This window comes from Balaenoptera borealis (assembly GCF_965194805.1).
Source record: "Balaenoptera borealis genome assembly, chromosome: 7".
Taxonomy (NCBI): Eukaryota; Metazoa; Chordata; class Mammalia; order Artiodactyla; family Balaenopteridae; genus Balaenoptera; species Balaenoptera borealis.
Genome location: NC_138864.1, coordinates 89354620 through 89368891, shown reverse-complemented (window position 1 = coordinate 89368891; position 14272 = coordinate 89354620). Strand labels below are relative to the sequence as shown.

Here is a 14272-nt window from a genome sequence, read left to right as displayed (position 1 = left end):
TAGAAAAGTTTTCTTTTGTTTCAAGTGTCCAGGAATCATGTCAGGAGGTAAATAAAATAATGGAAACAAAGCAGGAACATAAACAAGGTTGGTGAAATCAGTCCCTTTTTGGTTCCCATCTGAATTTCCTTATCCTGTTACTTGAATTAAGCAGTGAAGAGAGCTTCAGAAGAAAGAGTGTGTCGTGATTAATTGAACCCTTACTTTTAAATAAATATATAGATTGAATTTTCATGTGAAAGAAACTTGAAAGTCCTGGAGGTAGGAAGTGAAAATAGAAATAAACAAAAAAATAGTAACCTCCTTACTTTCTAGGTGACTGAGAATACAGTTCAAAAGTCCTTTATTGTTTTTCATGTATTTATACATCACCCCCAAAAAATGACCCTGGGAGCAGAAAAAGGTAGTACTTATTTACTAGTGTCTAGTATATGTCAGGGACTGTGCTGAAGTTTGTATGGACGTGAGCTCATTTAATGCTCACAATAGTCCTAATGAAATGTGTATTATTGGCCATGTCAATGAGAAAATTGAGGTTCAGAGACATTATGTGGGCTGCCTACAGGAAAATCACTGGTAAATGGACCTGTAGGATTCCAATTCTGTCTTCACAAACATGCTGTCCTTAACCCTACTGGTGCACCTGTGCTACCAAATGGGACTGTCTTACAGATATCTTTTATAGTCATTACTTTTACCCCATATATTCCTCATATATTGATTCAAAGATGAGCTTGAACCTACCTTCAACTTCCTTAATCTTTGATAACTGAATCTTCCTATTTTGAGCATGAAGTGTTTTAAGCATTGCTATTGAAAGGGATAGAAAGATAAAGAAGAAATGAAATTAAGAAATTTTATACTATGAGAGGCTGTAAAAATTACAAAGTATTTTGAGCTTCTCTTGGGTCTTATATTATTTCTGGTTTTAATATATAAGTTAAATAACATTCAATTGGCTATACATTTTGCAGACATTCTACCATTCATTAGAGTTTAAGAGTATGGCTAATTTTATATTTCCAGCCAGTTTGTTTCTTTCTGATGAAAATTCCTATCTTCAGTCTATACCATGCTGTCTTTCTTAGGGTTATGCTATCAGATTTAGACAAATAATCCTTCATAACGATACAGTCATTTTTTATTTTCCCTTTTTTCTTGTTCAATGAAATCGTCTGATGCTCTGAATTTTCCTCTTATTACTTCTTTGCCTGAGTCGTCCTGTAGGATTTCGTATATAGCTTTCTCAAAATAATTAGTTTCTGGACAACACATTGAACACCTGTTACGTTCTAGTGAAGAGAGAAAATACCTGAAACTTGGAAACAGGCAAATAGGCAAAAGGATAACTGTGTGTCCCTTTAAAGTCATACTGGATTAGAGTCCCTACCCAAGGATTATCTAATTCTCTAGGCCTGTGTGCCTTTCTTTGCTTTTCTTTGATTTACTATTTACTGTTGTAAAATAGTTTACAAATCTATAAGGGTGGATGAATACCTATAGAAACTTGTGCAATGCAAATGATTCTTTTCCATTAGAAAAGATAATCCCCAAAGTATAATTTTGATGCTCTGCAAGGCATTAAACAAAGTTTGTATCTACTTTAGCAACCTGATTTCAGCATTCTTTCTTTCAGCGACTATATATAAGTATTTCTCTTCTATAATCCAATCCTTTGAAACAATATTTCTGTTCTCTTGGTTTTCTCATTGAATTAAATACATCTTTAATATGTAATTATTTTATGAGGGTCATTTTTTAACATTTTGGAAGTTGCTTTACACTAGGAACAATGTTAGAATCTTTCACCTGTGTCAAAAGAAAAACCAGAGCTGGACAGTAGTTAAAGCCATAAAACCAATTTTACTCAGGAACCATTGCAATAGGGGGGAAAAAGGCCTTAGTACAGAACTAGGCTCAATTCCAAATGCAACAAGGGAAAGTGGGGATTTATAGTCAAGGAACAGGGTTGGGGAGTGGTCAGTGGAAGGAAAATCACTAAGGGGAAACATTAAAAATAGGGTGATTCTTGCTAAACCAACTCAACAGGATTCTTGCTGAAGGCAGGCCAGGGTGATCATGGTTCACCTGGAGGATGAGGAACTTGATCAGATATTGAGGGTGAGGATTCTTTCTAAGCCAATTTAGCAGGATTCTTGTTAAAATTGGACTCTACAAGGACAGAGATGGAAGCAGAGGGCTCAGAGGAGCCTGACTAAAGTTTGGCAAGGAGAGGATCTTTGTTATGTGTATTATGCAATTTAATATTCACATTACATCTTCTTAGGTGAGCTTATCATTGTCTCCACTGTGCTTAGGAAGAAACAGAGGCTCAAGAGTGTTCAAGTGACTTAGTTCAGGATGGACAGGGTATAATGTGGAGGCACCAGATTAGCCCAGGTTTATATGAATCAAGGTCCACTGCTGATTATACTTCACCATGTTGCCCGGAAAACTCACATGCTTCCCACCAAGGAGAGTGATGACAAAGTGTGGCTGAGGGTGACCCAATACTGTGCACAAAAAATATAGATAAATGAAAGGAAAAAATAAGTGAAGGAAAAAAGGCTGAGATTGTCTACAAAAGAACTATGATACTGTTGGGTTTTTTTCTCCCCATAAATCAAAAAGAAAGTGTAAAATGTGTGTGCAATTATTTTGAGTCATTGGATGGATTTTACTTGGAAAGTCCCCATCTCCTACTTCAGACCTGAATATTTGCTTATTGGGTGGATAGAGAGAAGTAGGTAAAAAATAAGAAGTAGCAGAGGTGCTTGCTTTACATTAGCAGAACAAACAAAACATTGGGAGGGGAGAAGAACCATTAACTGCTTCCAGACTTTGGCCAGACATCGAGCTTTCATCTTTTACTGTGTAAAGGTATAGTTCCTAAGCTTAGCTTTTGAACACTGTAGGGTGTTTTCAGTTTTTCTCAAGGATCTCATAAAGTTCTCAAAACAAAATTGGTTATAATTCACATTACTTAAAAATAAATATATGAGAGGTGTGCTATGACATTAAGTCAACAGTATGCTGCCTCAAGTCCAAAATTTCTGGAAATGATTAGGGAAACATAAGTGGTAGGTGGCAGTGAGAGAGGCAAGGATGAACAAGTCTTAAACATCTCTCTCTCTCTTTCTCTTACTGTAAAATTACCCCCAGCTATGCCCACAATAATCACTGCAGTAGGTAACGCTAGGAACTCAAACGTATTTAAAATACTGGGGCTGAAACTGAGCATGCTGTGGTATCTATCTATCTATAACAGCAAACAGTCCTTGAAATCCTCTACTAACCCGGATTTGTATAAAGTCACTAGAATTCCAGATTTCAGAGGTTGGGAAATTGGTTTTATGTCTGGAAGTGTCATTAGCAGCACCTACTGTTGTTATATTCTGGATCCTGATTAAAGGCATCCCACTTACATCCACTTAATCCAGAAGCCCCCGGGCTTTTCTGTATGTCTTGATCCTCTACTTCTCACACTCCTGCAAAATCCCATGGATGCTGCATCCTGTGTTTCTATGGAATCTGGCCCCTGTTTCCTCCTCATTGTTCCTGTCCTGGACTAACCTTCATCAGCTTCTGGTCTGACCGATAACTGCAATTTTCTCCTCACTATATTCTGTGTACTTAGCTTCCCTTCTGTTCCCCCTTCTTCCTCTCTGTAGATGGTTCCTCGAATTGTTGTAAAAATATCTGCATAATCTTGCCACTGGGCTTCAAACCCTTTAGTGGTTCCTCATGGCTTAAGGAACAAGGTATGCAGAGTCTTGCTAAACCTATGAAGGCCTTTCTGACCCACTCCCTGTACACCTCATTCTCCAATCTCCCCTCTCCTGCAGCTCACCTTTTCTCTCAGGCTGATCTGGGATCTATTTACCTCTGCTTGCAGCAGAACATGCCAGACTGTGTTAAGCCAGCCAACCCCTGTGCTGGATTGCTTCCCTCTCAACCTGGATTAGATTCTCCTTCTCGATACTGCACTGTAGCTGTTTATTTATATTGAATAACATTTCTGTAAGGGACCATGCTGTCCTTCGGGGCAGGGCAGTGTCCAGTGTATGTTGGTGTCCCTGTGCCTAACAGGGAGAGGCTCTCCATAAACGTTTGTAGGTTGAATGAATGAATGAGTGAAGTGGGACCTTTTTTGCATGAAGAAATGAATGCAATTTACCTCTATGGAAAAATTGTGTGAGTGGGACCTAAGGAATTGTATTATTTATCTGCAAAAGCATTTCATCTGTCTTCTTTTCCTTTCTCTATAGCTCATCTCTGTAAATGCATCTCTGTGAATCTGCTGTCATTGCCATCATTACAGTTCCCCCCAAGGGGGAGGCAGAGCAGGGGGGCACTGTTTGTGATAGAGGGCAGAGAAGGTACAAACCAAGATATGCCCAGGCCCTCCCTAGCTCAGCCTGTCCTTGGGTTAGGCAGGCCAATCTTCATGAACTTGTGGGGATTTGAACACCGCACACACACACACACACACACACACACACACACACACGGACAAGCGGGAGGAAAAAATTGAACATTACCAGCAAAGGGAGAAACCAAAATCATGTACCACTCAATGACATTCAAGGGAAAGGATGTAGCATCACTTTTCCATGATGTTCTGCCAAAGATTCATAACCTGAATTTAATCAGAGGAAGCATCAGACAAAGCCAAATTGAGAGACTTTATCCAAAATAAACAGCCTGCAATCTTAAAAACTGTCAAGGTCAGAAAAATCAGGGAAAGACTGAGGAAAGTGTTTTAGAATAAAGGAGGCTAAAGAGACCTAACAGCTAAAAGCACTGTGTGATTCTGATCCTTTTGCTATAAAGTACATTAGTGGGACATTTGGTAAAATTTGAATGGGGTCCAGGAGCAAATGGTTGTGTTGTGGCTATGGAGGAGAATGTCATTTTTGTAGGAAATGCACACTAAAGTATCACTGAGTGATGGGGCTTCTGCTTGGGCAAGTTACTTTCAAGTGTTTCAGGAAGAGAGAAAGGTTTTTGTACTTAACTTACAATATTTTTTGGTGAATTAGAGATTGCTTGAAAATTTAAAAAAATTTTTTAAAAGAAAAATGTTAAGAAACCAACTTGGACTTTTTCTCATGGATAAGTTGTCTTGATGAGATTCGATCTGCATTATATGCTGATGGAAATGTGCAGAAGAGGGGCCTTGGTGTTCCTTGAGAAGATTTAGGGGTGGAGAGGTGGTGAAGCCTAGGGGCATAGCCAAGAGCAAGCGTGCATCTCAGCAGCTCTCAGCAAGTGAAAACAGACTCCGAAGACAGACTCTCAGCTCCGGGAGAGCAGAGCGACCTCCCAGGGGCAAGTGCAATTAGCAGGTTTCCGGGGACTGGGGAGCAAGATGCCACTTTGATGATTTAGTGTGAGAAACGTACTCAGGGCCATTGGCACTCTTTGACTAGCGGATTTCCTCCCTGTTGCAAACTTCAAGGGGGAAGCCAGGTGGCAATCAGGAGACTTGCTTGGTAAATAAGGAATAACAGTGAGAGGAGCTGACCCAGTGTGATCAGAGCATCCGGCCAGGGCAGCCTGATTTCTGCATTCTGCACGTGAGCCTCACACTTGCCAATGCTGTGTGGAGGCGTGAGTCTGGGACGGGGCTTGCCCTCCCTTGGGCAGAGCTGGGGTGGCCTCCCAAGCTTCAGTTTTTGTCTGCTTTCATGGTTGGCCACCTCTCCGCTTGTGTTCTTTCTTTAGGTACGGTAGTAGCCTCAGCCAGGTTGTGGACCCCTGAATGTCTTTGCTTGTGTGTGATTCTGTGTTGCCTCCTTCTGGGTTGATTTCATACGTTCACTCTCAGGGACATATACCCTCTGCATTCAGGTTCCTTAGAGATCCTTCTTGCTGCTACTGGCCACATGAGAACTGTGTTAGAGAGAGACTACACTCTAGAGTAGCAACTTCCCTCTTTCTGTTTTTATTTATTTTTTTAAGTCTGCAGCCATGTAAAAGGAAGGAAAGACTTTTTTTTTTTTTTTGAAGAGGCTTACCTGCTTGGAATATCATATTATCCTCCAACTTCCCTGGGTTGCAGGCTTTCTTTTAGAGATTTAGCCCAAATGGATATTTTTTCGCTGTTGAGGCCAGCGTGCCCTCCCCTGCTACGAACCAAAGGAATTCGGTTCCTTGGTGCAAAGTCCATGCAGGGCTGTTGGATGTGGGTGGAGATTACAGTTCACTTTCTACAACTGAGTAGTGCTGTCTCAGGGGTGAGACCCCACCCCTCCCAACCCTGCCCCTTCAATCCCCCCTCCACTGGAGGGTTTGCAGTTCTTTCTCCCACAGGTGGCCATATCTCCTCCAGGTACTTGAAGGCCCCAGGCTACTTAGCCCTGAAACCTGTGGTCCCAAATGGCTCCTTATGTAAAAGCTGTTTGTTTCCTGGTGAGTGTTAACTGCAGTTGCCCAAACCTTGAGGCTCTTGAGTGCTAGAATCTGTTTTTGAAGAGGTGCTAGAAACCCGAAACCTGGCATGCAAGTTAAGTCTGCCTGCTGCCCAGAAGCAGTGGTTCTGTATGGCTCATTGGTTAGAGACCAGCCAAGAGGGTCTGGGTCCTTCTGTGAGTGATGAAGACCATGGGAGCCCTCAGGCATGAACCGTGTATTCTTCAAAGGAAGGTTAGAAGGTTGTCTTGATTTTTACAAAGGAAGCACACGTACATATATGGACTGGCCCACACTGGTCTAACTTCAGGGTCCTCCATTTAGTGTAATTTTATATTTTGTTTACCCCTTTGCCCATACCATGATAAAGCCTTTCATACAGATGCCTTTATAAATAACTACTCCTTTTCCAGAACATGCCTGATTTGCATTTCTACACTGTGGACATTGAACAACGTGTTCAGTTGGGGTGTCTACACGGTCACTAGGTCAGCTGTTGAGTCCTGGCTTGGCCATCTGTGCTCTGTGGCAGATGTCGGACCGTCCTCTCATCTAAAAGTGCTGCCTCATGAAGAGCTCGTGGCCCTTAGCACCTGGCGGACAGAAACACTAGCTTAGAGGGTGGAGTGGTGAGCACCTGCAAGTCTCAAGGAACAGAGACTTGGTTTCCATTTGCAAACAAAACAAAACAAAAAGCCCCATGTGAATTCTGGCACTAGTCTTTGCCATCTGTTTGATTTTTTTACTGGGTCAGGCGCTGTGATAAGTACCAACCTCTGCGTACCAGTGAAAAGGATTAGAAGTAGAATCACCTGAAAGATGGCATTCAAAGCAGGTAGGGCCTGTGGTCTGCTTAGGGACCTATAACTTTCACTTGCATTCTGTCGCTAGGCCTCCTTGCATCTGGGAGTAGGGGCTGGGGTGGCGGGGAAAGGCAGGCAATAACAAGAAATGTGTTCCTTGGGGTCTCCTACTAAGCTGTGCCTCTGTCAGTCAGATTTCCTATTTGATGGAGATAGTTCTGCCCTCTCCAGCTCTGTCAGGCATCCCCCTTGGAGAGAGGGGTGGGAACTGGATGTGAAACTGATGTGAAACTGATCCCGTTCCTCCAAGTGGCCAAGTGGCTGGAGGCTGACAGCTGTGTAAGGAAACGCTCCCTGTCATGGGCTTTGGGTCCCTGCTCAGTCAAAATGCAGACTTTTTACTCCCAGTGACAGCTGCAAAGTACAGATTTCTGGTGGGGCACTAGCTCTGAATTCCAAATACCATTTGAGTTTCAAAAGCATCTACGTTTCCATGTCTGTGGTGCTCTTTTACAACTTGGCACCATGATAGCCGATGCACGGCCATCCGCTTTTACTAAGAATTCTAGCCAAATGATTTGCGGAATGAGAGCGCAGGTGATAGATACTTAAGGCTTTGCTCCTTGGGGAATGAAAGTGGTGCGGAATGTGCTCTGAATTTCAAGAGATGAGAAAGGTGGGTGGTATGGGGAAGGAAGGCGATGAGATTTTGGAAGCTGGGTGACGCCTGTGAGGCTGTGGAAAACATGTATTTCTGTTTGCAATGATTAATTTGTGTTTCAGAGAGCAGCTCTCACTACTGAGGGTTGCATGTGCCAGAGAGTTAATAAAGGATCCTGGGGACACCCGTGCTTCATGCTTTATGCATGCCCATAGGTGGAGGTGGAAGCATTTGGATCTAGTACAACTTGACAGTCTATTTCCTATGGTTGAGGGATGGCTGGATTCGCTACTGTAAGAGCAGGATCTGGAGACTAGCCCCGAGCCCGGGCTGTCATTCTTGCCTGTTAATGCAGGATGGACTGTGTATCTTTTAACTTTGATAATTTGTGACTCAGAGATTCTTGCATAGCTGAGATGTTTTAACAATGGATTAAAGTGTACAGATTTCAAGTAACAACTTCTTTGCTTCTGTTTGAGGCAATACACTTGACTGTCCACATTCATGTCAATGCAGCGGTGGAAAATAAATCTCAGTGTTTTAAAGTAGACTTTAAAAAGCATTACCAAGACTACTCAGTGCCTTTAAAAAAAATCCTCCTCCTGAACTTTGAAAGTCTTTCTCTCCAAACATAAAGGAAAGGTCTTACATGGCTGTTTTGCTTAATGTGGGCTGGTTTTATTTTGGACTCTTTGAAACCCAGCGTGAAGGCTAAAATTCTGCTATGTAGAGAGGTAAAAATGAAAGAAATGGTGAGGTTTTGATTGTGCTAAATTAAAGTGACAAGGTACAGATAACAGGGCACGGCTGTGTCCACAAATTAGCCCTCTCTAATTTGCTGCTGTGGAAAGTAGTGCTTTGGTGTTGCATTGTAATTTCTTTCTTGAATTAAAAGTTTTAAAAAAAGAAAGTCTACTTTGCTCGAAAGAGGAAACCTGAGAAACTCAAGCCTTTCAGTATTTAAATGGCCTATGGTTCCCTGTGTGCAGGGAACTATTTGAGCAAGTCCTGCTTCAAAAATATGTAAATTACATGGTTTTATTGGATTGTTTTGTGTGCTACTTAAAGTTATCCTTTTCCAAAGTTTTTGTTGCAATTCAGAATGTATTTTGTGTTGAGCAGGTGGCAGCTGTATTTTGTGTGGTCTCTTGTGTAAATACAGTACCACGTCATGTACAGAATAGATTTCTGATGGCTGGAGGGTGGGGCGGGAGTTGGGGGAAGAAGTCCAAGGCTCCCTTCTCCAACTTCTGTTTAGTTCTAAGCAATAACTCGATACTGGTGGGGAGCCAGGATGACATTTGGTTTCCCCAGTCACAACATGTCATGCCCCAAATTATGATATTCTTTTCCCCAAAGTCAACTTCCCAGAAGGCTGAAATGTCATTTTGCAATGTGTGGTGGCACATGAACTATTTTATTATATTACAGAAAGTCAGCTGCACAGATTGCAGAACAAAAGTCAGGATTGTTTACCACAACACTTTAAAAAAATTACAATTCATGATCATTTGTCTTTTGTTTTCAGTTTCTATGGGTATTTGCTCAAGGAGAGACCCATGCCTCCACATTAGACTGTCCATTCCTGGGTGTTGACACTTTCACCCTCCTTTGAGGCTTTAATTCGTCATGACTCATGCCACACAAACATCTAAGTTGTTTCCTAAAGTGTGTTCCACAGATGATTAACAGATGTGATGTTTAAAGTGTTCCACAGTCAAATTTGAGAGACACTGGGAAAAACAAAGCCAAAAGACTGCTTTACTGAAGGACTTTTCCAGGGCCTTTAACAGACAAATGTGCATGTGAATTGTCAGGACAGTAAGTTCATCCTCTTGCTGTGTCCTCACCTGTGGTCTCTTTTGAAAGGGCACCAATCTCATTCATGAGGGATCCACCTTCAGGAGCTAATCACCTCCCCAAACCCTACCTTCAATACCATCACACTGGGATTAGGTTTCAACAGAGGGAAGTTGGAGATGCAGACATTCAGTCTGTAACATGATGGTTCAATGAGAGGCTGTGTGTGAAGGCATTGAGTTCAGGGCCTGGGAGACCAGCGTTAGACTATTGGGAGATGTATCGGGAAAACTGCCATCCTCTTCTGCAACCCCTTCCTCCTCAGTGAGGCTCCCTAGACAGGAATAATCTGCCCTCCTACGTTATGCCTGTTATCCAAACCTTGATTCCTCTTTCCTTATTCCTCTCTTCCTCCCCAACAGTCTGCTCATAACAAGCCCAACATTCAATAGGCTTCCAAAGAAAAGGAAACCTGCATTCTTTTTTTTTAAAATTGTTTTTCTTTTTTTAATTAATTAAATTTTTTGGCTGCATTGGGTCTTTGTTGCTGCGTGCGGGCTTTCTCTAGTTGAGGCGAGCGGGGGCTGCTGTTCATTGCACTGTGTGGGCTTCTCATTGTGGTGGCTTCTCTTGTTGCGGAGCCCGGGCTCTAGGCACGTGGGCTTTCAGTAGTTGTGGCACGTGGGCTCAGTAGTTGTGGCACACGGGCTCAGTAGTTGTGGCTCACGGGCTCTAGAGTGCAGGATCAGTAGTTGTGGCGCACGGACTTAATTGCTCCCCTGCATGTGAGATCTTCCCAGACCAGGGATCGAACCCATGTCCCCTGTGTTGGCTGGCAGGCGGATTCTTAACCACTGCGCCACCAGGGAAGTCCCAGATAATTCAATTCTGTAAGCAATACTGGATTGGCTCCCAGATCAGGGAAGCAAATTCTTTGTTTTTGTACGATAAAGGAAATAATTGGGCCAATTAGTGAAATTTGAATAGGAAATCATATACTAGTGTTGTATCAGTTTTAATTTCCTGACTTTGATAATTGTGCTGTGTTTATGTAAGTGAATTTTTTTTTTTTTTTTTTTTTTGCTGCGCTGCACGGCTTGCAGGATCTTAGTTTCCTGACCAAGGATTGAACACGTACTCTTGGCAGTAAAAGCTTGGCGTCCTAACCACTGCACCACCAAGGAATTCCCTGTAAGTGAATGTTCTTGATCTTCAGAAATACATGTTGAAGTATTTAGGGTAAAGGGACATCACGTCTACAACTTATTCATACACAGTTATAGGGGAGGAAAAACTATTCTTTTTCCATTATGTTCCTAGTTTCTCCACTTGGGGCCCTGCAAATTAGACTGAAAAAGACAGAATAATGAGAGAAAAACAAATAAGTTTATTGACACAAGCAGCATGCATACACAAGGGAGAAACTCAGTGATGAGTGACTCAAAGGGGTGGCTAGGACTTGGGTTTGTATAGCATCTTAACAAAGAACAATAAATTTTAGAAAAGTGATAGGACAAAGGAAAGGGGCTTTAGGTTTCCAAGGGTGGCAAACTGTGGGAAGGTATATGTATGTGGAAACTAATGGAAGGTAAGGGTCAATTTGATAAGGTTCGTTTGTGCAGGTCTACCTGGTGCCACCTCATCTCAGGTGTTAAGGTTGTTATTCTGTTTTTAAGCAGATCAGCAGAGATCAGAAAGCTCATCCTGTGTCTGCTTTTTAAGAAATTGCCTTCAGTCAAAACAGTCCTTGTGATAGAGTGGCACATTTTGGGTTGGTGTACTCTGAACTACTTCACAATTCAGAAAAAAGTAATAATACAAAAAAGAGATAAAACGTTAGTATTTGGGGAATCTGGGTGAAGGATATACTTCATATTCATCTTGGAACTTTTTTTAATTGAAATATAGTTGATGTACAATTTTATATGTTACAGGTGTACAATATAGTGATTCACAATTTTTTAAGATTATACTCCATTTATAGTTATTACAAAATATTGGCTATATTCCCCAGGTTGTACAATACATCCTTGTAGCCAAACTTAAACCCAATAGTTTGTACCTTCCACTCCCCCACCCCCACTGGTAACCATTAGTTTGTTCTCTATATCTGTGAGTCTGCTTCTTTTTTGTTATATTCACTAGTTTGTTGTATATTTTAGATCCCATATATAAGTGATATCATGTAGTATTTGTCTTTGTCTGACTTATTTCACTTAGTCTAATGCCCTCCAAGTCCATCCAGGTTGTTGCAAATGGCAAAATTTCATTTTCTTATAGCTGAGTAATATATGTATATATATGTTTTATATATATATATATATATATATATATATTATACATTTTCTTGATCCATTCATCTGTTGATGGACACTTAGGTTGCTTCCATATCTTGGCTACTGTAAATAATGCTGCTGCTTTGAAAGTTGGGGTACATGCATCTTTTCAAATTAGTGTTTTTATTTATTTTTTGAATATATACCGAGGAGTGGAATTGCTGGGTCATATGGTAGTTCCAGTTTTAGTTTTTGAGAAACCTCCATACTGTTCTCCACAGTGACTGCAGCAGTTTATATTCCCACCAACAGTGTGTTCCCTTTTCTCCACACCCTCACCAACACTTGTTATTTATGTTTTTTTCTTTTTTACTTCCTTTTTTTTTTTTTTTTTTTTGCTAATAGGCAATCTGACAGGTGTGAAGTGATATCTCATTGTGGTTTTGATTTACATTTCCCTGATGATTAGCAATGTTGAGCATCTTTTCATGTGCCTGTTGGCCTTCTGCCTGCCCTCTCTGGAAAAGTGTCTAATCAAGTCTTCTGCCCATTTTTAATTGGGTTGTTTTTTTTTTTGATCATTTTGCAACATTTATGTAAGTCTGAAATTATTTCAAATTATGAACTCTAAATTGAGTTTAGGAGAGAACATTTAATTTTCTCCTAAACTTCAAAACCATTTCTAAGCTAGTAGTCTCTAAATAGTAGGAAGAAGACTCTTCTTTTTTAAGTATAAGGCAAGTGATTTTGAGATTGCCTTAAATTCATATCAATTAGCTAAAAATATTTCAGACATTATACCTTCTATCCATAGCGTAGTGTGAGTCTTGACATGCTAACACAGCAGAGCCACTTAGAATAAAGTGGACCAGTAGGAAGTATTTTTCTAATGCTGAATTTGTAAATAGTCTTAAATAGTCTTTTAAATTCTTAAATAGAAAACTAGTCTGTAATTGAAGATATTTTTACTCATACTGTTCATAAACTTACAGGCTGATCTCAACCCTTGTTATTGAATGTGTTTTAAAAGAGTAAATAAAAATTTATTAAGAAGTGAGAAACCGTAGAGGGGATTTCCTGAAAAGTGAGAGTGATCATGTACTGGAACCTTGCTGAAGAGTCTTTCCTCCCCTGTGGACTGGGAAGAGGCACAGATACTTGATTTCTCATGGTCTACATGTCAATATACGTGGGCATTAGTCTGTGGATGATTCAAGTTTTGACTCTTAAAAATATTTATAGTCCCACAAATTTACATCTTTTATTTATTTTTTTTTTAAAAATGTATTTATTTATTTATTTATTTTTGGCTGTGTTGGGTCTTCGTTTCTGTGCGAGGGCTTTCTCTAGTTGCGGCGAGTGGGGGCCACTCTTCATCGCGGTGCGCGGGCCTCTCACTATCGCGGCCTCTCTTGTTGCGGAGCACAGACTCCAGACGCGTAGGCTTAGTAGTTGTGGCTCACGGGCCTAGCTGCTCCGCGGCATGTGGGATCTTCCCAGACCAGGGCTCGAACCCGTGTCCTCTGCATTGGCAGGCAGATTCTCAACCACTGCGCCACCAGGGAAGCCCTACATTTTTTATTAATCGTAGGACCTGCATCCCATTGTGAAATCACCCATTGTTATTACAAGTAACTTGGGGCTCCCTTGTGAATTGTCACTTATTAGTAGCTAGTTTCTGCAGTTTAACTCTTCAGTAGTGTAGAGTCATAGATTGCTAACTACTTTTATACAGATTTGTATTCATTCTGTGAAGAAGAGTTTTGCCTCTCTCTGTACTTTCCACTGGAACTTTGATAAACTGGCAATCTAGGAGTCTTAATAATTATAACCAATCTAGCTAGAATAATGGTACCCTGCTTTAGAAAGAGCAGTTCTTTCCTTGGTGATACTGATCTACTGAATGGATGTAAGCTGTGAAGTTGGACATTTTCTGGGGTCTGTCCTTACTCTAAGGTATCTGTATAACCTTATACAAGGCTACAGTCCATCCTCATTATTGGGGGCTTCCATATTTGTGAATTTGCCTACTTGAGAGTAGTAACCTCAAATCAGTGCTTATGGTGCTTTTGTAGTCATTCACAGACATGAACAGAGCAGTGAACATTTGGAGTTACCCAGTGAACAAGTTCCCAGTTGAAGTCAAATAAGGCACTCTGCCTTCTTTTTTCAGCTCTTGTACTGTAAACAGATGTCCTTTTTTCATAGTCTATTTAATGCCATGTTTTCCACATTTTTATGCTTTTTGTTTGTAATTTCACTGTTTAAAATTAGCCCAAAGCACAGTGATAGAGAGTTCTCTGTGTTCCCAAGTGCAA

At 40.9% G+C, this 14272-nt stretch overlaps 1 protein-coding gene across 6 annotated transcripts in view; it reads left to right on the top strand.

Moving 5' to 3' along the window:
* The window catches only part of ELMO1 (engulfment and cell motility 1), a 552023-nt gene that overhangs the window by 48015 nt on the left and 489736 nt on the right, over window positions 1-14272 (top strand). For 4 of the 6 annotated variants that reach the window (XM_082399508.1, XM_082399505.1, XM_082399513.1 and 1 more), the window contains one exon: window positions 10782-10869. The exons of the other annotated variants lie outside the window; for them this stretch is intronic. The gene's annotated coding sequence lies outside the window, so the exon portion shown is untranslated. Of the gene's footprint in view, window positions 1-10781; window positions 10870-14272 lie in introns of those variants that run through there. 6 annotated transcript variants of the gene reach the window in all.